Source organism: Trichechus manatus, unplaced genomic scaffold, assembly GCF_000243295.1.
Source record: "Trichechus manatus latirostris isolate Lorelei unplaced genomic scaffold, TriManLat1.0 scaffold00009, whole genome shotgun sequence".
NCBI classification, from domain to species: domain Eukaryota; kingdom Metazoa; phylum Chordata; class Mammalia; order Sirenia; family Trichechidae; genus Trichechus; species Trichechus manatus.
This window is the reverse complement of record NW_004443945.1, coordinates 11412429-11434592: the sequence shown is the minus strand read 5'-3', so window position 1 is coordinate 11434592 and position 22164 is coordinate 11412429.

The window sequence follows — 22164 nt, the reverse complement described above, 5'->3', positions numbered from 1 at the left end:
ATAAAATATTAAAAAAAAAAAAAAAAGATTTTCACATAAAATAAACACTCTTGCAGCTTATTAAGTGGCGGTATTCATGATACTGTCATCTTTCAAACATTTTCTAGTCCCTTCCTACAGCAGCCTGAGACTGGTTCTCAAACACTAAATAAAAAACTCAGCCAAGAGCCACAGATGTATACATAACACTGTTCACAGATGACTAACGGATGCCTGACTGGTTGACTAGTTGCCTCGTGTTTATAGAGTGATTCCGTGAACAAGCAAGAATTTGCTTCCAGAAACCTTCCCATTTCAACCACAAGCAGTTTCTACTATCCAGTGTTGTATTTTGGTTTATTGGTTTAGACTTTATGGAATAATCTAGAGGATCTAAGGTTTTCCTTTAGACAAATTTGTATTAGGAGAAATAAGCCGGTAGAGAAATAGGATAGTCAAGGGAAGTTTGGTTCCGACTGTGAATCAGAGCTGATGACTCTCAGGTGTTGCTCCTTCACTTCTCTAATTTAGGTCATGCCATCGTGAGAAGGCCGCCCCACCCCCGATTTATAGATGTGTATGATTTTCAATTTCGTAGATCCTTGTTTTCTTTCACTCTTGTTCTTCCTAGTACATGCCGAGTCTCCTAGCCTCTTTCCCTGTTCCTCTACCAGAGCAGCCTCTACACAAAATTCTCACTATTGCTCCTTAGCCCTCAGGCAGTAAAACAAAACCTTTTAGTAAGTCAAACCATGATCTTTTGAAATTCCACAAGTATGCTCCAGCCACCTATCCACCTCTCAGTCCTGGGGAATTCATTTGTTCTGCTGCTACAGTACAATATTATAATCATGGGCTAGGAATTGTAATTAGAATAATTTATTGTTTTCTTAGCTTATTACTACTGTTAAAAATCTTTTATTATTATAAAATATGACAATATTTTAAGAGACCTAAAATGCCTTTACTATTGTAGATTGATTTGAGAGGAAGCATGATGTGAAATTTCATAGTCCAAAGGATTAATAAATATAGCAATGATTTTATTTCCTTTTGCTATTTTAAATGTCACTGTGTCAAAAAAAGAGATTGTGTGTGTGTGTACCCCAAGTGAACAATAAGATAGCACTGTTTAAAGATAATTTTCCCCTAAAAAAGTTAAAATCAAGACAGATACAATAATGAACATATGTTAAATACTTAACTCATTAATGAGGAAATCAGTAAGATGTTTCAGCCAATTCAAAGCAGAATCCAGACAGGATTCAGGATTATTGAAATGGAGGCACAAATGGAGGCACATTTTTCCACAATTGGGGAGGAAAGCGAGTTCAGAGTCTATTGGACAGAATGTGCATGTTTTTGAACAAGAATTATTTTGCATTGCTATCAGTTATTTATAGAGTTGTAAATGAGTTCCCATAGAATTAGATAACCCAGAAGAGTATGTTCTTAGATACTGCATAGTTTTCCATTGAAGCATAGATTTTTCCCTACAGTAACTTATTCCCCAAGTGCATCATACCATTAGTGACGCCCCTCTGCTAACAGAAAGAAGCCCAAACTCCTTAGGCTGACTTTCACAATTTAGCTTCATTCTCTTTCCAACGTGTACTGTTATCTATCCCAGCAGCCCTGCACCCTACTTTTTTCAGCCCAAGTTAAATACGTATTCCCAAATTCTACTCATCGTTTAAGTCCTCAATCAGTTGTCACCTCCTGCATGAAGCCATGTTGTATTTTATCCAGTCTAGCTAGGAATTACTATCCCTCCCCTTGGAACACATATTTTTTTCTGTACATCTCTTGTGTATCGAGCATCCACAATGACTTATAGCAGTTTTCAAATTGGAGAGTGTATCAAAATCACCTGGAGGGCTTAACACAGAGATTGCTGGGCCCCTCCCATCCTCTGATTCATGGATCTGGGGGGGTAGCCTGAGAATTTGTATTTCTTTCCAGGTGATATTGATGCTGCTGATCTGGTGACCACAGTTGAAGCAGTGGTTCCAGCCAAAAGGAGCCAGTTCAAAGCCCTGGTGTAAACAGTTGGTTGATGCTTTCTATAGATCTTGGCTGAAAGCAGAGAATACCAGAAAGATGTTTACCTGTGTTTTATTGACTGTACAAAGGCATTCCACTGCATAGATCATAACAAACTATGGATAATACTGAGAAGAATGGGAATTCTAAAACACTTAATTGTGCTCACGAGAAACCTGTACATAGACCAAGAGGCTGTTTGTTATTCGAACGAGCAAGGAGGTACTGTGTGGTTTAAAATCAGGAGAGGTGTGCATCAGGGTTGTATCCTTTAACCATGCTTATTCAATCTATATGCTGAGCAAATAATCCGAGAGGATGGACTATATGAAGAAGAATGCAGCATCAGGATTGGAGCAAGACTCATTAACAACCTGCCATATGCAGATGACACAACCTCGCTTGCTAAATGGGAAGAGGACTTGAAGCACTTACTGATAAAGACCAGAGACTATAGCTTTCAGTATGGGTCACACCTCAACATAAAGAAAACAAAATCCTTACTGGACCCATCATGATAAATGGAGAAAATACTGACGTTGTCAAGGATTTCATTTTACTTGAATCCACAATCAACGCCCATGGAAGCAGCAGTCAAGAAATGAAATGATGTATTGTGTTGGGCAAATATGCTGCAAAAGACCTCTTTAAAGTGTTGAAAAGCAAAGATGTCACTTTGAGGACTAAGGTGCGCCTGACCAAAGCCGTGGTATTTTCAGTCGCCTCATATGCATGCGAAAGCTGGACAATGAATAAGGAAGACTCAAGAAGAATTAACGCATTTGAATTGTGGTGTTGGCAAAGAATACTGAATATACCATGGACTGCCAGAAGAATAAACAAATCTGTCTTGGAAGAAGTACAGCTAGAATGCTCCTTAAAAGCGAGGATGGTGAGACTTCATCTCCAGTACTTTGGACATGTTATCCAGAGGGATTAGTCCCTGGAGAAGGCCATTAAGCTTAGTAAAGTAGAGGGTGAGTGAAGGAGAGGAAGACCTTCAATGAGATGGATTGACACAGTGGCTGCAAGGATGGGCTCCAGCATAGCAACAGTTGTGAGGATGGTACAGGACGGGGCAATCTTTCATTCTGTCGAACATAGGGTTGCTATGAGTCACAACCAAAGGACGGCACCTAACAACAACAACATTGAAGACTTAATGTGTCTTTCAGGAGGTTCCTGGAATGAACAAGAAGACAATAGAGTAGTAAAGTCATATTAATGTAGACAGTAAACTGTTAATGGTTTCTATTCTCTGAGACACATAAAAACAAATAATTAGTGTGTAACGTAAGTGTAATTGAGGTAGTCACAGAGTCCTTTGGGAGCAAGTATGTAAAATCTTATAACCTCCCTACCATCTGCCACTGCAAGGAATTCCAAGATTGTGACTGTCCTACTTTGGTTTTTTTCTGGTATATCAAGGAAAAGATATATTTAACAAGGCAATCTTCTTTCTTACTTTTTTTTCTTTCTCTCTTTATAATAGCAACATCAGCAGACTCTACATGCATACACACATACTTCCATATATATTATAAACAATATCAACTTTTAGGGGAAGGAAAAGAATTCCTATTTATTAAGGACCTACTACATGACATATATTTGCATTGTATAAATGCGAATACACATGCATGTATGTATTTTCAATTATCTGTATTTTAGATTTTTGTGAAAATTATGACAACCCCACGTGTTATAGAGTAGAATTGCTCCACAGTGTTTTCTTGGCTGTATCTTTACAGAAGCAGACTACCAAGCCTTTCTTCCGTGGCACTGCTGGGTAGGTTTGAACCTTTACGTTAGTAAAGGAGCACAAACAATTTGTGCCACCCATCAACCTCCTTGCTAATGCAGATAATTCCAATTGGAGCCTTAAGGATAAAAGGAACCCTCTTTTTATTTTACCCAAAACTCTTGGTCTCTTCTTTTTGTGAGAGAGAATGTAATGAGTAGGATGATTTTAAAGCAGAGTAATCCTCTATTCAAAAATAATAGAAATAAGTATATATTTTTAAAAGCTTGAATTAGCAAGTGCCCTTTACTCTGAGAAGTAACTCAGACTGTAATCTTTAGTGGCATAAGATTAACATCTATCAACTTGCAATTTAATATTCAGAAATACCCTAAGGTGATTGTATTAAAGTTAAATCCGAGACGGGTAAACCAAGGAAAGACAATTAAATTCTGCTGCATGATTCAATGTTTAAATTCAAATTGTTGAAGGAATAGCTAAACTTTTTTGTTTTTACTAACAACACCCTGTTTGATCACTGTACTTTAAAGAGCACCCAGCATACTTTTTACATTCCAAAATTAAACTAGAAAATATGTGTACTATAAAATAAATTTACTTAGATTATTTCGTGGCAAACTAATAATGCATGCTCTGTAAAACCACTGAGGTAAGCTTCATGCATGCATGCCAGTATAACTTCACAAGTTATCAAATACATGCCATTATGCTAATGATATTCACAACATAAAAATTTGCTAGCTAAAAAGCATCATTCTGTTAATAATAAACTATTTTGCATGCATCTATCTTCTCCCTTTGCCATATGGGTTTTTATCACACCTTTCTTTCAGTCCCAGATTTCTCTGTGCTAATTGCAGCTAAGTCAAATTGGTGCAAAGAGAACTTCAGAGGGTAGGGTATCTTAATTGGGATTGAATAGCTTTTGAAGTTGTAAGTGAAAATGTGGAGCTGGAAGAGAAGACACAGAAAGACATGTCAAGAAGTGGTGATAGCCTCCCTCCCATCTTCTCTGTAAATGAGGTAGAGAGGTATCAGGATCAATAGAAGCATTCTGCCTCCATGCACAACATACTGAAGTACAAGTGTAAAAGAATATCAAATAGTATTTTAGCTAGACACAGGATGACATAAGGCTTTTGTAAAACAGGTTATAAAAGTTGCCAGAGTCATAATATGGTTATGTGAGTGCTTAATCTTTCCCAACGTCTGCTAGACCAGGATTTCACAATCTGGGCACTATTGACATTTGAAGCTGGATAATTCTTTACTGTGGGGGCTGTCCTGAGCATTGTAGGATCTTTAGCAGCATCCTCTACCTACCAGATGCCAATAACGCCCCCTCAGTTTGAGAACCAAAAATGTCTCCAGACATTGCCAAAATTCCCTGGGGCCAGGGTTGCCGGATCTAGCAAATAAAAATAGAGGATTCCCAGTTTAATTTAACTGGGAGTTCTGTATTTTATCTGGCAACCCTACTGCGTGGCAGAATTGCCCCATGACTGAGAACCCCCGTGCTGGATGAATCAGTAAGTTAATAGCAAAATACCCGAGAGACTCCACTGACCTGATTGACAATGCCTCCTTTCTGAACCTCCCTGACCTCTGTAACTTTGTCCACGAAGAGAGGCTCATAAACCTTCCTCACAGAGTTGACTTGAGAATTAAATAATGTATGAAAAACCCTTAGTACAATATCTGGCATAGTAAACAATCGATATGTTTTCACTATTACTATCTAATGATCCCTCACAAGATGGTGTCATAATATTAACTGGTCTCTGGACTTAATTTTCACTAACAAGAAAGAAATGTGTTACAGAACTCACAGGTGCTCTGCAGCAATTCTCAACTGTGACTGCACATTGAAATCACCTGGGAAGTGTCCTCTCTGATGCCTGTGTCCTACCCTGTAAAGATCCACATTTCATTGATTGGGGTGTGGCCTGGGCATTGGGATTTTTAAAAGTTTGACAGGTGGTCCTAAAATGTGTATCCAAGGTTGAGAATGACTCTTTAAGAATAAACTATTGGGTAATACTTGGTACCCTGTAACAATGAAGAGAAGGGTAAGCTGAGTTTAAATACATCTGATTCTTGGGTTTTAGAAAAGTGGGTTAGGGTCATAGTTAGAGAAAAGATGGACTTTGTTCATTCATTCATTCAACAGATATAATATCTGAGCGCCTACTATGTACCATGCTGTATTCCAAGCAGTGAAGTGATCCCCAGTCCTCATGGAGTGGTAGTAGTGGGAGACAGACAATTCTAATTTAAATCTAATCTAATTTCAAAGACTAGAACTAAGGCCTACATGAGAGATGGTAGCATCTCCAAAAATCAGATGGTTAATGACGAAGTCATGAATAATGTTAAGGAGAAAGTAAAACGGGGAAAAAACCACTATGACTTGACCAGATGTTCTCTGAGCTTACATCTTTGTTGTTGTTGTTAGGTGCAGTTGAGTTGGATCTGACTCATAGCAACCCTGTAGGACAGGGTATAACTGCCCCAGAGGGTTTTCAAGGAGCAACTGGTGGATTTGAACTGCCAACCTTTTGGTTAGCAGCCAAGCTCTTAACCACTGTACCACCAGGGTTCTGAGCTTACATCTTAGAGGAGACTAAAGAAGAAAGGACATATTACCAAGAACAAATAAAAGAATGCATAAGACTGTAAAAAGAGTGTCAGAAAGGCCAAAACACAGAGTGAGGTTTTAGAAAAACTAAAGAAAATAGCTAACTAGGACCATTTTTCTGTGAAAAGGGAGAAAAAGAAAAAACCAAACCCATTGCCGTTGAGTCGATTCCAACTCACAGCCACCCTATAGGACAGAGTAGAACTGCTGCATAGTGTTTCCAAGGCTGTAAATCTTTACAGAAGCAGACTGCCACATCTTTCTGCTGTGGAGCGGCTCATGGGTTTGAACCGCAGAACTTCCTGTTAGCAGTTGAGCGCTTTAATCACTGTGCCACCAGGACTCCTTGTGAAAAGGGAAGTCCTAGAATAAAAGAAAACAAGAAGAAAGGGTGAGGATCTCTTTTTTGAGGAAGATGGGCGTTGTTTAAAAGATTTTTAAAAGGCAGAACAAGTTTAATGTCTATTTTGCTTTACTTTTCTCAATTAAAAAGAATGAACCACTAGAAAGGAGAAAACAAATATGGGAATTTATAGGCTAAAGTCGATGAGGATAGAGTAAAAGATCACCTGCATCCACTTTACATGAATTTAAACCTCTTGGCCTCAAAAACTGAGTTACCAGGATATTTTCATATGTGAGAAACGTTGGTAGTAATCTTAAAGGAATCATAGTGTAATTGTGAAAATTTCACTCTCTGATATAACAAACAAACCCAGAAATGTATAAAATGGCTTAAATACAATAAAAGTTTATTTCTTGCTAATGTCGAAAATTGGTGTTGTTGAGTGGCGGGAGGCACTCTTCTAAGGGTGAATTCAGGGACCCAGGTTCCTTCTACCTTGTGGCTCTGATATTTTTAAAACATGGCTTCTAAAATCGTATTTTCCTCTGCTTCAAGGCTATGGAAGGTCACCAATGAGGTGCTCTCATGTGCCAGACCTGTACATAGCAAACATTTCTGCAGTCCTTCCATTGGCTAGAACTCAGTCCCTTGGGCATCCATGACTGAAAAAGAGGCTGGGATATGTTATGTGGCTGTGGGCCCAGGAAGAAGAATCAGGTTTATGGGACAGCTAGCCAGTCTCTAGCTAGAGAATGAGAGATCTGCCAGAAAACTGTAGTTTGGTGAATAATCCAAATTCCAAAAAATGGGGTTGAAATGGAGTTGAAGGATTCTAGAAACAACATAGGCTTGAAACCACTTGGGAGGGGAAAAAAACAGTGGTTACTTGGAGTCTGTACCTCATCTTCTTCTGCATGTTAAAAAGACAGTTAACAAATATGAAACAATGGTATATCTAGGGTATTGCACCTGGGTGATGGTGCCACTGAGCAGTTTCTATTAACCAGGTACAGCCCAACATCCTTCCTCAAGCACGGTAATGTGTTAATTAAAAGATTAACTTGTATTTTTGAGCTGATATTATGGTAAAGTTATCTAAAAGAGGAGTATCAGATGCTTGGACAGGGGTGCAATTTCAGTGCTTGCCATTGACGCCATTTTCCGTAGATAAGCCGCTGGCCTTACCGGGTTAATAGAAACTGCTCAGTGGCACCACGCACGCGCCCAGGTTAGGTGCAATACCTGCCATACCTGCCATACCCTAGTAACGCCTCTGCTGGGCATTGTTGTTAAATGTGTTCTGGGTTATAGTATCATTTAGTGGATTCGTACTTCTTTGGATAAGCATCTCCAATAAGAAGTAATCATTGTCAACCATGAAGGTAGTCTCCTGTGCTATGCCCGTGACTCCCCTTGCCTATGTCTCATTAAATATTTTTATGAACAGCTTGAATAGAGACAAATTTGTGGCCCACTCACATGAAGAGGGATATGATTGATACTGTGGATGAGAGAATCAAGAGTAGTTTCAAAATGATCTCAGAAGTCTACAACAAGAGCAGAAAACTTTTTCTGAAAAGGGCCAGATAATAACTATTTTAGGCTTTTTGGACTATTAGGTCTCTGTCACACTGGTCAGCTCTGCTGTTGTAGTGTGAAAGCAGCCATAGACAATATATAAATGCATGGGTGTAGCTGTGTTCCAATAAAACTTCCTTTACAAAAGCAGGTAGCAGGCCAGATTTGACCTAGGCCAGTTTGCTGACCCCTGTTGTAAAAGAATAGGCTGAAATCTGAAGGCAGTAAATGTAAATTCATTTATTTAAAGCCAAAGAACAATGAGCCTAACTCTGTACATATGGCATGTCCTTTCTAATCACAACAGAGCTACAAGATAGGCATTACTGTGCTTATTTTACAGATAAGAGAGCTAAGTCACAAATAAAATAGTTTGACCTAGCTTTCACAGCTGGAAAACCCTTTATGGGACAAGGAATGTTTGTGTGAATTGAGAGAGTTACAGTTGCTGGAGCAAAAGATAGAGGGAAAGTTCATGTGGCAGCACTTCCCCTGGAAAAGCCTGCCTTCTTCTGACCCTGTTCTTATCCCAGTGTGTGACCTTGAGACACTTAACTACCCTGGGCGTTGGCTACCTGATTGATGAAAATGAAGTTGAACTAGATAAACACTAAGACCTCTCTCAGGTCTAATAGTTAATGTTGCTGTTAATATGTTATGAGCATTATGTGTAAGAGAATTGAGAACTTACTCTTTGTGGCTTTAAAAACAATTTATTCAACTTTTTTCTATTATAGTTTTACGTGAAACCGATATGTAAAACTGATAAAAATGATATTTTATCTGCATAAATGTGTTTTTACAAGTTCAAATTTATAACATTTTCTGACTTTTATTCACTTTTTTGGATTCACTGAGAGAATTAGGCTGATTTGAAGCTAAATTTTTAAACTGGGAGTTTTGGATGATTGGCAGAGTCTTTCTAGCCCCAGTGCTTTAGCACTTTACTCATTTGTTTTTGTTATTTGTTTGCTTTTGGTTGGGGAACATGAAGAAAAGCTTTATTTTACATACATAGGTTAAATGAGTCAAAAAAAATTTAATAGTCTTGCAATCTCAGAATAGTCTTGAGAATATAGAACTAGCAGGAGAAATCTGGAAAAAAAAAAAAAATTATCCCAGCAACACAAATCAGGTGGTCTTCAGTGTATGAATTTGGCATATATGCTAAAAAAATAAAATTTAAATAAAGTATTTGTAAAGCTATTGTATCCATCAAAATAGGCTAAGCTTATGTTATGGTACCAAATTAACCCCCAAACCTCAGTGGCTTTCTGTAGTATGTGTTTATTTCTTGATGCATTTCTTGTTCATATTGCATGCCCAATTCAGGTTGAAGTTGCGGGTGGGGGCATGGTTCTGATCCACATAGTTTGTCAGCGATCCAGGCTGATGGAGTCTCCACTCTTTGTAGCTGTACCCTCTGGGACATGTAGTATTCTTGGCTGCTGAGGCAGCGGCAGAGCTACCTAGACTAGTGTAAAACACAGGCTGTTCTAAACAGAGGATGTTCTTTACACATGTGAGTGTAAAACACATGTCACTTTTGTTCAGTGATTGTCAAAACTAGTCTTATGGCTGTATTTGAAGTTAATGTGTGACTCACGTGAACTCACTGTGCACTTGGAAGAACTGTAAAGTAGCAGATTTCAAACATGGCTGATATTTGAAAAATGCAGATTGCTTAATCCCACCTTCCAACCCTGGAATCAAGCTCTCTGGGGTATAGTTGAGGAATTTGCATGTTAAAAAAAATTCCATAGCTGATTCTCATTATCAACAGTAAGTTGCTGCTATGAACAAGGAGTGTTTCTAAGGCAGAGAAAGGGCAACAATCAGATATGCAGATTTAAGATTACTCTGGCTGCAGTGTTGGGGATGGATTAAAGAAGGGAGAAACTAGAGGCGGGGAGATTTCATTTCACCACAAATGTATAGAGTTGAATGAGCAAACATCACTGCATGTGCTTATATAGCCGGCAATCCATCAGCAGCACCAGCTCAATCTGGGAGCCTAAGAATGTTACTAATTTCTCTGTTTTATTTTAAGAATTTCATCCCCTCCCCTGCCTTCCTTGATTCTCAGAAAATCTAGTAGGGTAGACACAAAGTGGCCGCCAACCAGTTCTTATTCAATTCATTCAATAAATGTTTTGCAAGCCACTGTTGCTGATGGTGTTAGTGTAGAGCCAGCTCAGCACCCATGTGAGTCCCTGGATTGAAGGGAAGGGGGGCTTGCAGGAAAGCTCTAGAAGTGGCCAAGCTGTCCTCCAAGCCTGTTAGGGCAGCTCAGACTCCAGTTATGAATCTGATGATACTGCTGTGTCTGCTGCATTCTGGGAAGACTGAAAGTTAAGAGTGGATCTAAATGACCAGTGCATGATTTTTCTTTTTGTATTGTTGTAGTTTAAGTGAAAGTTTACATTTCAAGTTAGTCTCTCATACAAAAGTTTATACATACATTGTTATGTGACTCTAATTGTTCTCCCTATACCGTGACAGCACACTCCTCCTTTCCACCCTTGATTTCCCATATCCATTCAACCAGCTTCTGACCCTCTCTGCCTTCTCATCTCGCCTCTGGACAGGAGTTGCCCATTTAGTCTCATGTATCTACTCGAGCTAAGAAGCACACTCTTCACGAGTATTATTTTATGCCCCACAGTCCAGTCCAATCTTTGTTGGAAGAGTTGGCCTCGGGAATTGTTTCAGTTCTGGGTTGACAGAGAGTCCAGGGACCATGCTTTCTGGGGTTCATCCAGTCTCAGTAAGACTATTAAGTCTGGTCTTTTTACTATCTTTTTTTTTTAATTAAACCTGTCTGGTCAATGCTAGATCACCTAAGGATTGACTAGGTTTGGGTTTGGGTTTTTCTTCCTATATGTTTCCTGCTTTTTGGCTTATTTACCTGGCAGTACTAGCATCTCTCCTAAATAGTGTTTGAGATGGAGAGGTGGGGAGTCAGGAAACCCTCAGACCTTTGGGAAAAGGAACAGGTTCTCCTCCCGTCACACTTAATACCCAGGACTTATCAGATTGCTGGTCATGTGCCATGGCTGAAAAGAGGGAATACTGATTAAAAATTAGTTTTGCTGCCCAGCACCTTCTCTAAGAGAGATGGCTGGACCTGAAGAGGCAGGTTCTCTTTTCATCATTGCCATGCTGCATCTGCTTTGTCTTGTATTGACACAGCCCCAGGTTAATTTTTTTTCCATAGGAGGAAAATAAAATAAAAGAAAAACTACCTAATTACTAGTTACATGTTGAAGCTGGAAACTTGCATTTGGCATCAAAATGTCTAATAACCAGCAACAGGCTTAGGTTCCTCCCAATTTATTTTGCCCTTTCCTTTTCTTTTTTTCCTTTTCCTTCTTTTAATACTTTTTTAATATACTGAGCAAATATAGAAAAATTCATTCCAATTGATTCTAACCTAAATGATCCCCTCAAATTTACTAAAGGTTATATAACTTTAAAATATTTAACGTTAATTGGGATAAGGGCTGCACGACATGAAGAGTATAATCAATGTCATTTGATTGTGCATGTAGAAACTGTTGAATTAGTCAATGTTAAAAACCCTAAAAAATCTGAAGTTAACATAAAAATTAAAATATTAAAACAAAACAGTATATTACACATTTAAATTTTAGTTATCAAAATTCTATTCAATAAACACAAAAGGTTGCAGCAACATGTGAAGACCTATTACAGAATTAAGAGAGTACGAGTCTAGAAAGATAAAGAGACAGAGGGTAAGACTAACTCATGGCTATGCATACAGTCCCATCTGTAGACACACTCGACTACAAGCGGACAGAGAGCATTGGCAGAAAAGAAACAAGCAGTGGAAAAAGAATCAGAATGTTTGTCTTCATAACATAAAGTTCCTATTAGAACTCCTTGGGGAATTTGATTAGCTATTGCTCCTAAAGACTTTTAAAACTTTGCTGAGTTTTCACAACTTTAGGCATGAATGGTTATTATACACCTTGACACTTGCTCAATGAGCTAAATTAAATTGATCCAAAGACCAGAAGCTGCCACATTCCAGGTATGGAGTATTTTTGGCTGTAATTATATAATTATAATCTTCAATAGAATATAAAAATAGTACTGAAATAATTCTATGGTAAGTTGGTGTCAATGTGACCCAAGTTTTAATTATAATCCTTGATGATGGTATTGCTGGGTCCTTGTTTGACTTGACTGCCTATGTATTTTATTTCTGACAAGTATGGAAGTTAAAAATTTCAGATAGTTTTCATAATAAAGAAAAAGTTAGTTGTTTTTTAGTAGGGTTTGTAGTGATTATATCCAGAATTGGTACCTACTAAGGTGATTTTTTTTTTTTTTTGAGATCAATTTAGGCCCTTTCCCATTCTGTTGAAAGGCCATATTAGATCTCTGTGGTATACTCTTCAGTGTTTTGATCATGGCTATACCAAAATAACAGGCTGAACTCTTTCCCTCCGGGCTAATATCTTGATACAGGTGACAGTCTCAAATGATAAGGAATTTGAAAGTTAGCATAAGCCTTTTAGTGGAGAAAGAGCACTAAAGCTATGAGTGAAGAAAGGGTTAATGTTATGGTAACCAATTTGGATATCTGCCAAGTTAGGCTTTAGATTTAGTGACAGATACAGATGTACTGATTATATAATAGATTCGTTCCTTTGTTTCTTAACACTTACAAAAATCTTTGCTTACTGTCAATCTGCTTTATTCTCTTGGCGGTTCTGCTTGTTGCATCAGAAATCTGCGTGCTGGCATTTCTTTCTCATAAAATATTTGACAGGTAGATATTACATGATTACCATGACTTGACAACTTTTTTTTTTTTTCCTTGAACCCCTTCAGAAATCCAGTTGCTCTTTTCCAAGTAAATTAATACAGCTAGCCTTTTAATGAGAAGAGAGATCTCACTTTTACCATTTTGCTTAAAGATTTGCAGGGGCATGGCGTTCATATACCTCAGTGTCTCTGTATTTTCTTAGGATTCTCTATCTCTGCTTCCAGTTTAAATCCCATTTTATTTCCTAAGATTCATTTATTTTATCTGCATTAAAGGTATTTTCAGAAAGTAACAAGTATAATGTTGTAACTACTCCTAATAGGTTTAGTGAGCCAGGAAGTATGCCAGGGAATGGTTATTAATAGAAAAACCATTTGATGCTATCTTCACAGAAAGATAAAGAAACAGAAGTAAGCTGGAATTCAGAGAGCTTGGCATATAATATGACTGATAGGGTAGGAGCTGGGGCAGGAACAAAAAAAAGAAGATTGAACATTAACCGGGACTTTAGTCATTAGCCAATGTAAACTGACCAATCAGAGAACTATGTCCCTTAAAATATGAAAAGTTTAATTCATCTAATGATAAGAAAATAGAAAAATTACAAAACCTATGTTTTAGGCAGTCTGGTTCAGGTTATTTTCAGGTTATTGAATATATCATTGCTTTTGTATAAGAAGAAGAAAATTCTTCTTATAAGAATTTAGAGCATTTTGCCTAGTTTTCACATCGTTTTGTGGCATTTCATATTTTTAGCAAAATTGTACTTGAAATTTTTGTACTTCAGATAAGTCAGCAGCACTGCTAGAAACAGTAAACATTGCATTGTTGTCATTATTTCCATAATGGAAGGAACAATGTTTCCTTTAACAAATGGTGACAGAGGGACACAATTTCTTGAAGCCTTAGGAGGAGCTGTTGTTTAGAAATATACTAGTGCACAAGGTTCCAATTACTTAACTAGATACTTTCCAGTGAATTTTTAGTACCTACATTTTTTTGGAAGTAAATGAGATATAATTAAACTCTCCAGCAACTAACAATAAAAACTTTGTTCAACAGATAATAATAAAGTCAACTCTGAAAGCTAAAAAGAAGGAATAGATCTTGTATAAACAGATATGAAAAGGTCTCTAAGATAAATTAAGTAGAGAAAAAATAATTGTGCAAAACTGTGGATACAATATGTTCCCATTTGTGTTTTAAAAAAAGAAAAGGATAAACATACCCACTATAGACACACTTATACCTTTAATTTGGCATGCATACAAAATTTTCAGAAGCATGCACATACATTGTAGAGGTTGGTTCTGAAAGGATGTGAGAGAGTTATTATTGTATACCATTCTGTTTTGTTTTATTTTACCATATGTATGTATATGGGCAAGTATTGTTCTCTTATTTAAAAATCTAGTAAACAAGTAGTTGCAAAGAGACCAGAAATCATTAAGCAATGGAAAAGCCAAGATAATTCTACCTTTCTGAAAAAAAGATGGTCACTGTATTTAAAACTTAAGGCAAGACAATAACATTTATTGTCTGATTAATGAAATCCTGTGTCAGTTCTTCGTAAGGATTTTTCCTGACAGGAAATTCTAAGTATCTGTCAAAAATATTTTTAAACTAGGTACACATTGAATAACATCATAACATGTAATGTCTTCAACAACCAGTTCCTCCTTCATCTATTTCTTGCATCGAGCCTCAATAAATGTCAGAAGTACAACACTAAAAGTGTAACTCAGTAAGGTATTTTTATAGGAAGAATTATAGCTCACACTTACCAAATTCTCATGAAGAAGTGACACAGACTTTTGTTAATCAGACAATAAACATTATTGTCTTGAGTTTCAAATACAGTGACCATCTTTTTTTTTTTTTTCAAAAGGTAGAATTATCTTGCCTTTTCCATTGCTTAATGATTTCTAGTCTCTGAGGTTAAAGCAATCGACTGATAGCTGAAAGGTCAGCGGTTGGAAACCACTAGTGGCTCTGTGGGAAAAAGATGTAGCAGTTTGCTTCCATAGAGATTTACAGTCTTGGAAACCTTACGGGGTCGCTATGAGTCAGAATGGATTTGACAGCAGTGGGTTTGGTTGGGTCTCTTTGAAATTTTTTTTTACTACATTTTTAAATTAAGAGAGCAATACTTGACCATACACATATATTATAGCTCACACTTCCAGGTACTGTTCTGAAAACATGTTGCACATGCTCTTATTCAGTCTCCTGACTTCGATACATTACAGGAGAAAAGCTTGAGGGACAGAGAGGCTAAGTCAGTTGGTTCCAATCACACTGCTATTAAGTGGTGGAGCGAGAATCTAAGCCAGTTTGATCCGGGCCCATGTTCTTAATGAAGAGGCAACACTGTTTTTCAGACCAGATATACTGACTTCAGGTGACCTGTCTTGATACGGGGATAACTCATAGGGAACTTAAAAGAAAGAATAGGTTACATGTTTCTTCCTAATGTTTGAGAAATGCAGTCTGTCCCAACTGCTTTTTCAGCAGGAGCTGAATGAAAGTCAATTCAACATTGGATAATCTAGCAACCACCTACAAAATATGGGTTTATTGAAATAAGGGCCATTTTCTTCTTATTTTTTGTTTTGTTAAAAAAATATCGTTTTTGAATAGGTGACGTATGCACATTGTACACACAATAAAAATTAAAGCTCCCTCTCAGCCGTCACCAAGCCACCTAGTTCTCCTCCCAAAAGGTCGCTATGAGTCAGAATAGCGACTCTGGGTACAACAGAACAAAACACTGCCCGACCCTGCTCCATCCTCACAAAACGTTGCTATGTTTAAGCCCATTGTTGCAGACACTGTGTCAGTCCATCTCCCTAAGGGTCTTTCTGTTTTTCATTGACCGACTATTTTACCAAGTGTGATGACCTTCTTCAGGGACTCGTCCCTCCTAATCACATGTCCAAGGTATGTGAGACGAAGTGTCACCATCCTTCCTTCTAAGGAGCATTCTGGCTGTACGTCTTCCAAGACAGATTTGTTCATTCTTCTGGCAGTCCATAGTATATTCAATATACTTCGCCAACACCGTAATTTAAATGCATGAATTCTTCAGTCTTCTTACTCTTTGTCCAGGTTCCACATGCACATGAGGTGATTGAAAATACCCTGGCTGGGGGCTGGCACACCTTAGTCCTCAAAGTGGTATCTTTGCCTTTTTTAACACTTTAAAGAGGTCTTTTGCAGCGTATTTGCCCAATGCAATGCATCATCTGATTTCTTGACTGCTGCTTCCATGGGTGTTGACTGCAGATCTAAGTAAAATGAAATCCTTGACAACTTCAATATTTTCTCCGTTTATCATGATGTTGCTTATGGGTCCAGTTGTAAGGATTTTTGTTTTCTTTATGTTGATGTGTAATCCATACTGAAAGCTGTAGTCTTTGGTCTTCATCAGTATGTGCTTCAAGTCGTCTTCCCTTTCAGCAAGCAGGGTTGTGTTATCTGCATATCACAGGTTGTTAATGAGTCTTCGTCCAATCCTAATGCTGCATTCTTCTTCATATAATCTAGCTTCTCAGATTATTTGCTCAATATGCAGATTGAATAAGTATGGTGAAAGGATACAACCCTGACACACACAACTTTGATTTCAAACCACAGTCTCCATTGTTCTCTTCAAACGACTGCCTCTTGGTATATGTACAGGTTCCACATGAGCACAGTGAGGTGTTCTGGAATTCCCATTCTTTGCAATGTTATCCATAATTTGTTAGACCCACACAGTCGAATGCTTTTGTATAGTCAATAAAACACAGGTATACATCTTTCTGGTATTCTCTGCTTTCAGCTATGATCCATCTGACATCAGCAATGGATATTTTGTTCCACTTCTGAATCAGGCTTGAATTTCTAGCAGTTCCCTGTAGATGTACTGCTGTAACTGTTTTTGAATTATCTTCAGCAAAATTTTACTTGCCTGTGATATTAATGATATTGTTCGATAATTTCCGCATTCCATTGGATCACCTTTCTTTGGAATGGGCGCGTATATAGATCTCTTCAACTCAGTTGGCCAGGTAGCTGTCCTCCCAATTACTTGGCGTTAGACGAGTGAGCACTTTCAGCATTGCGTCTGTTTGATGAAACATCTCAATGGGTATTCCATCAATACCTGGAGTCTTGGTTTTCCCCAATGCCTTCAATGCAGCTTAGACTTCTTCCTTCAATACCAACTATCCTTAATCATATGCTGCCTCCTGAGATGGCTGAATGTTGACCAGTTCTTTTTGGTACAGTGACTCTTTGTATTCCTTCCATCTTCTTTTGATACTTCCTGCATCATTCAATATTTTGCCCATAGAATCCTTCAGTGTTGTAACTCGAGGCCTGAATTTTTTCTTCGGTTCTTTCAGCTTGAGAAATGATGAGTATCTTCTTCCCTTTTGGTTTTCTAACTCCAGGTTTTTACACATTTCATTATATACTTTACTCTGTCTTCTCAAGCCACCCTTTGAAATCTTCTGTTCAGCTCTTTTACTTCATCATTTCTTTCTTTCACTTTAGCGACACTATGCTCAAGAACAATTTTCAGAGTCTCTTCTGACATCCATTTTGGTCTTTTCTTTCTTCCCTGTCTTTTTAATGACCTTTTGCTTTCTTCATGTAAGATGTCCTTGATGTCATCCACAACTCATCTGGTCTTCAGTCATTAGTGTTCAATGTGTCAAATCTTCTTGAGATGGTCTCTAAATTCAGGTGGGATATACTCAAGGTTGTACTTTGGCTCTCGTGAATGTGTTTTAATTTTCTTCAGCTTCAACTTGAACTTGCATATGAGCAATTGATGGTCTGTTCCGCAGTCATCCCCTGGCCTTGTTCTGACTGACGAAATTCAGCTTTTCCATTGTCTCTTTCCCCAGATGTAGTGGATTTGCTTCCTGTGTATTCCATCTGGCAAGGTCCATGTGTCTAGTCACTGTTTATGTTGGTGAAAAAAGGTATTTGCATTGAAGAAGTCGTTGGTCTTGCAAAATTCTATCATGCGATCTCCAGCATTGTTTGTATCACCAAGGCCATACTTTCCAATTACCAATCCTTTTTAGTTTCCAACTTTCGCATTCCAGTCACCAGTAAGTATCAATGCATCCTGATTGCTTGTTCGATCGATTTCAGACTGCAGAAGCTGGTAAAAATCTTCAATTTCTTCATCTTTGGCCTTAGTGATTGGTGTGTAAATTTGAATAATAGTCGTATTAACTGGCCTTCCTTGTAGGCGAATGGATATTATCCTGTCACTAACGGCATTGTACTTCAGGATAGATCTTGAAATATTCTTTTTGACAATGAATGCAACACCATTTCTCTTCAAGTTGTCATTCCCGGCATAGTAGACCATATGATTGTCCGATTAAAAATGGCCAGTACCAGTCCATTTCAGCTCACTAATGCCTAGGATATCAATGTTTATGCGTTCCATTTCATTTTTGATGATTTCCAATTTTCCTAGATTCATACTTCTTACATTCCACGTTCCAATTATTAATGGATGTTTGCAGCTGTTTCTTCTTATTTTGAGTCGTGCCACATCAGCAAATGAAGGTGCTGAAAGCTTGTGTCCATCCACGTCATTAAGGTCAACTCCAGTCTGAGGAGGCAGCTCTTCCCCAGTCGTCTTTTAAGTGCCTTCCAACCTGGGGGGCTCATCTTCCTGCACTATATCAGACAATGTTCCGCTGCTATTCATAAGGTTTTCACTGGCTAATTCTTCTCAGAAGTAGACTGCTAGATCCTTCTTCCTAGTCTGTCTTAGTCTGGAAGCTCAGCTGAAACCTGTCTATCATGGGTGACCCCGCTGGTATCTGAATACCGGTGGCATAGGCTTCCAGCATCACAGCAACACGCAAGCCCCCACAGGACGACAAACTGGCAGACACGTGGGGGAAATAAATTGTTGGTCTTGCAAAATTCTATCATGTGATCTCCACTGTCATTTCTTTCACCGAGGCCATATTCGGCTATTCATAAGTGCCATCCTCATTGTTATGCTTGAGCCCACTGTTGTAGTCACTGTGTCAATCCATTTCATTAAGGGTCTTCCTCTTTTTCACGACTCTCTACTTTACCAAGCATGATGTCCAACTCCAGGGACTGGTCCCCCCGACAACATGTCCAAAGTATGTGAGACGAAGTCTCACAATCCTTGCTTCAAAGGAGCATTCTGGCTGTACTTCTTCAAAAACAGATTTAATACACATACTCCTCACTTATTAACTATTTCATTATTCAACATTTCACAATAGTAAAATACATACTATCTGATTATTTTGAGCATTAGCGACATACATCTGGCAGTAACAAACACCGAGATGCGAGGCGAGAGTAATCCTGGCTGTGACGGTTATGTGTCAGCTTGGCTGGGCCTGACTCTCAGTAGTTTGGCAGTTATGTAATGATGTAGTCATCCTCCATTTTTGTATAACTCCCATTTTTACCTAACGAACTGGTCGTTGAAACCTAACCATGTCAATAAGAGAGAAGTGGGTGTATTGTCCTCAATGTTCTAACTGCAGCAACTAGGCAAGGAAAAAAAAAAGCATCCATGTTAAAAAGGAAGAAGAAAAACTATCTTTAGTCATAGATGACATGGTCTTGTATATAGAAAATTTAAGGAATCCACTAAAAAAACTACTTGACCTAATAAACAAGTCCACCATAGTCCTGAAACACAAGATCAGTATTCAAAAATCATTTTTTTCATATACGCTGGCAATGACAACCTGAAAATGAAATTAAGAAAATAATTCCATTCACATTAGCATCAAAAAATAAAATATGAATAAATTTAACAGAAGAATTACAAGACTTGCCTCAATAAATGGAAACAAATCCCATTTCATGAATCAGAAGACTTAATATTGTTAAGATGGCAATACTTCCTAAACAAATAATTTCTTTTATAAGGATCAGCACAAAACAGGTTCCTGTGAGGCAGAGGTTAAAGATTTCCCAAGCATCCAACTTTTCCAAGCTGCTGTGCCACTCCATGATCTCTAACATCAACTATTCCCTCTCCCCTCAGCACTCTGCTTCCTGTCTTTGGGTTTCCTAATTTGCTACAATGTCTCACAGAACTCAAGAACCATATAAAGGAAATGGCTCATGTGGCTGTGGAGACTGGCAAGTCCCAGATTCGTGGGTCAGGCGTAGGCTTCTCCCTGGCCCCTAGTCTCTGCCCAAAGGCACTCAGCTTTCTCACTCCATGGGCTGGGAAACCCACTGCACCGTCTCCTCGGGGTCTCTCCTGCCAGTCTTTCCTGTCAGTCTCTCCTGCCAGTTTCTCCTGCTGGTCTCCTTCCTTGGTGGTAGTGGGCTCTTCACTCTGCTCTGGAATTGGCTCTCTTTTAAGGCAAAACTGACCAATCCCCTTGATGGGCCACAATTATCTTATTTGCACATCCCCACCCAACCACCTGGGTAGGAATTATAAGACCATGGCAAGAAAAGCCATACTAAGTAAGACATCAAACTGCACTTCCCAAATTGATGAACAGATTCAATGCAATCACTATCAAAATCCAAGCTGACTTTTTTCTTTTTTTTTAAGAAAATTGACAAGCTGATCTTAAAATTTATATGGAATGCAAAGGAACCAGAATAGCCAAAACAATCTTGAAAATGAAGAAAAAGTTGGAGGACAACACTTCAATTTCAAAACCTACTACAAAGCTACAGTAATCAAGACAGTGTGGTATTAGCATAAGTTTAAACACACAAATCAATGATACAATTGCAAGTCCAGAAATAATCCTATACATGTATGGTCAATTGATTTTTTTTAACCCTTAAATTTGTAAATTTTTTTATTATTGATGAAAATATACATAGCAAAACATACACCAAGTCAACAATTTCTACATGTACAATACAGTGACATTAATTACATTAATCAAATTGTACAGCAATTCCCAACCTCCTTTTCTGATTTGTTCCTCCCTTATTGACATAAACTTACTTTCCCCTAAGCTTCTGATCTAACCTTTCAAGTTTGTATTAACAATTTGATCCCATATAGTAAGTTCTTTAAAAGAGCATAATGCTTATGGCAGACATTCTTTACTAGTTAAGCTAGACTGTTGTTGGATTAAAGAAGGCTTCAGGGGATATTCTTGGTTTATTGTCAGAGTTAAAGATTATCTTAGGGCAGTAGTTTTGGTGGTTTATCCACCCTCCATGGCTCCAGAAAGTCTGGATTCCGTAAGATCTAAAATTCTGTTCCACATTTTCCGCCTTTCTGATTAGGATTCTTCTTTAGAATCTTTGTTTAAAATGTTCAGTAATGGTAGCCAGCACCATTCAGTTCTTCTGATCTCATGGCAAAGAAGGTAGTTGTTCACAGAGGCAAATCAACCATGCACTGAATTTTTATAAAGATGCTAAGATAGTTCAGTGAGGGAAAGAATGATCTCAGTAAATGGTGGTGGCACAACTGGATATCCACACATAAAAAGATAAATTTGATACTCCTTTCTCATACCATAAACAAAAATTAACTCAAAATAGGCCATAAACCTAAATGTAAGCACTAAAACTATAAAAAAGCAGTGTTTTCCCAAGCAGCACATTTGAACAATAGATGATTGCTGAATTTGCAGATTCCTGGGGTCGCTATGAGTCAAAATTGACTCGACAGCAAGGTTGTTTTTTGGGAGGAGGGGTTGGGCTCCTTTCTTAGAAGAAAACATAGGAGTACATCTTTGTAGCTTTGGATTAGGCTGTGATTTCTTAGATACAGCACAAAGAGCATAATGGTAAAAATAAAAATTGATAAATCAGACATCATTAAAATTAAAAACTTTTGAACTTCAAAAGACCCCATCAAGACCCAGCCGCTCCAATCCTAGGTATATACTCGAGTGAAATGAAAACATATGTCCAATAATGCTGTTAATAGCAGCATTATTCACAGTTGCAAAAATGTGGGAATGACCCAAATGTCCAGCAACTGATGACTATATAAAATGTAATATATTCATACAATGGAATATTAT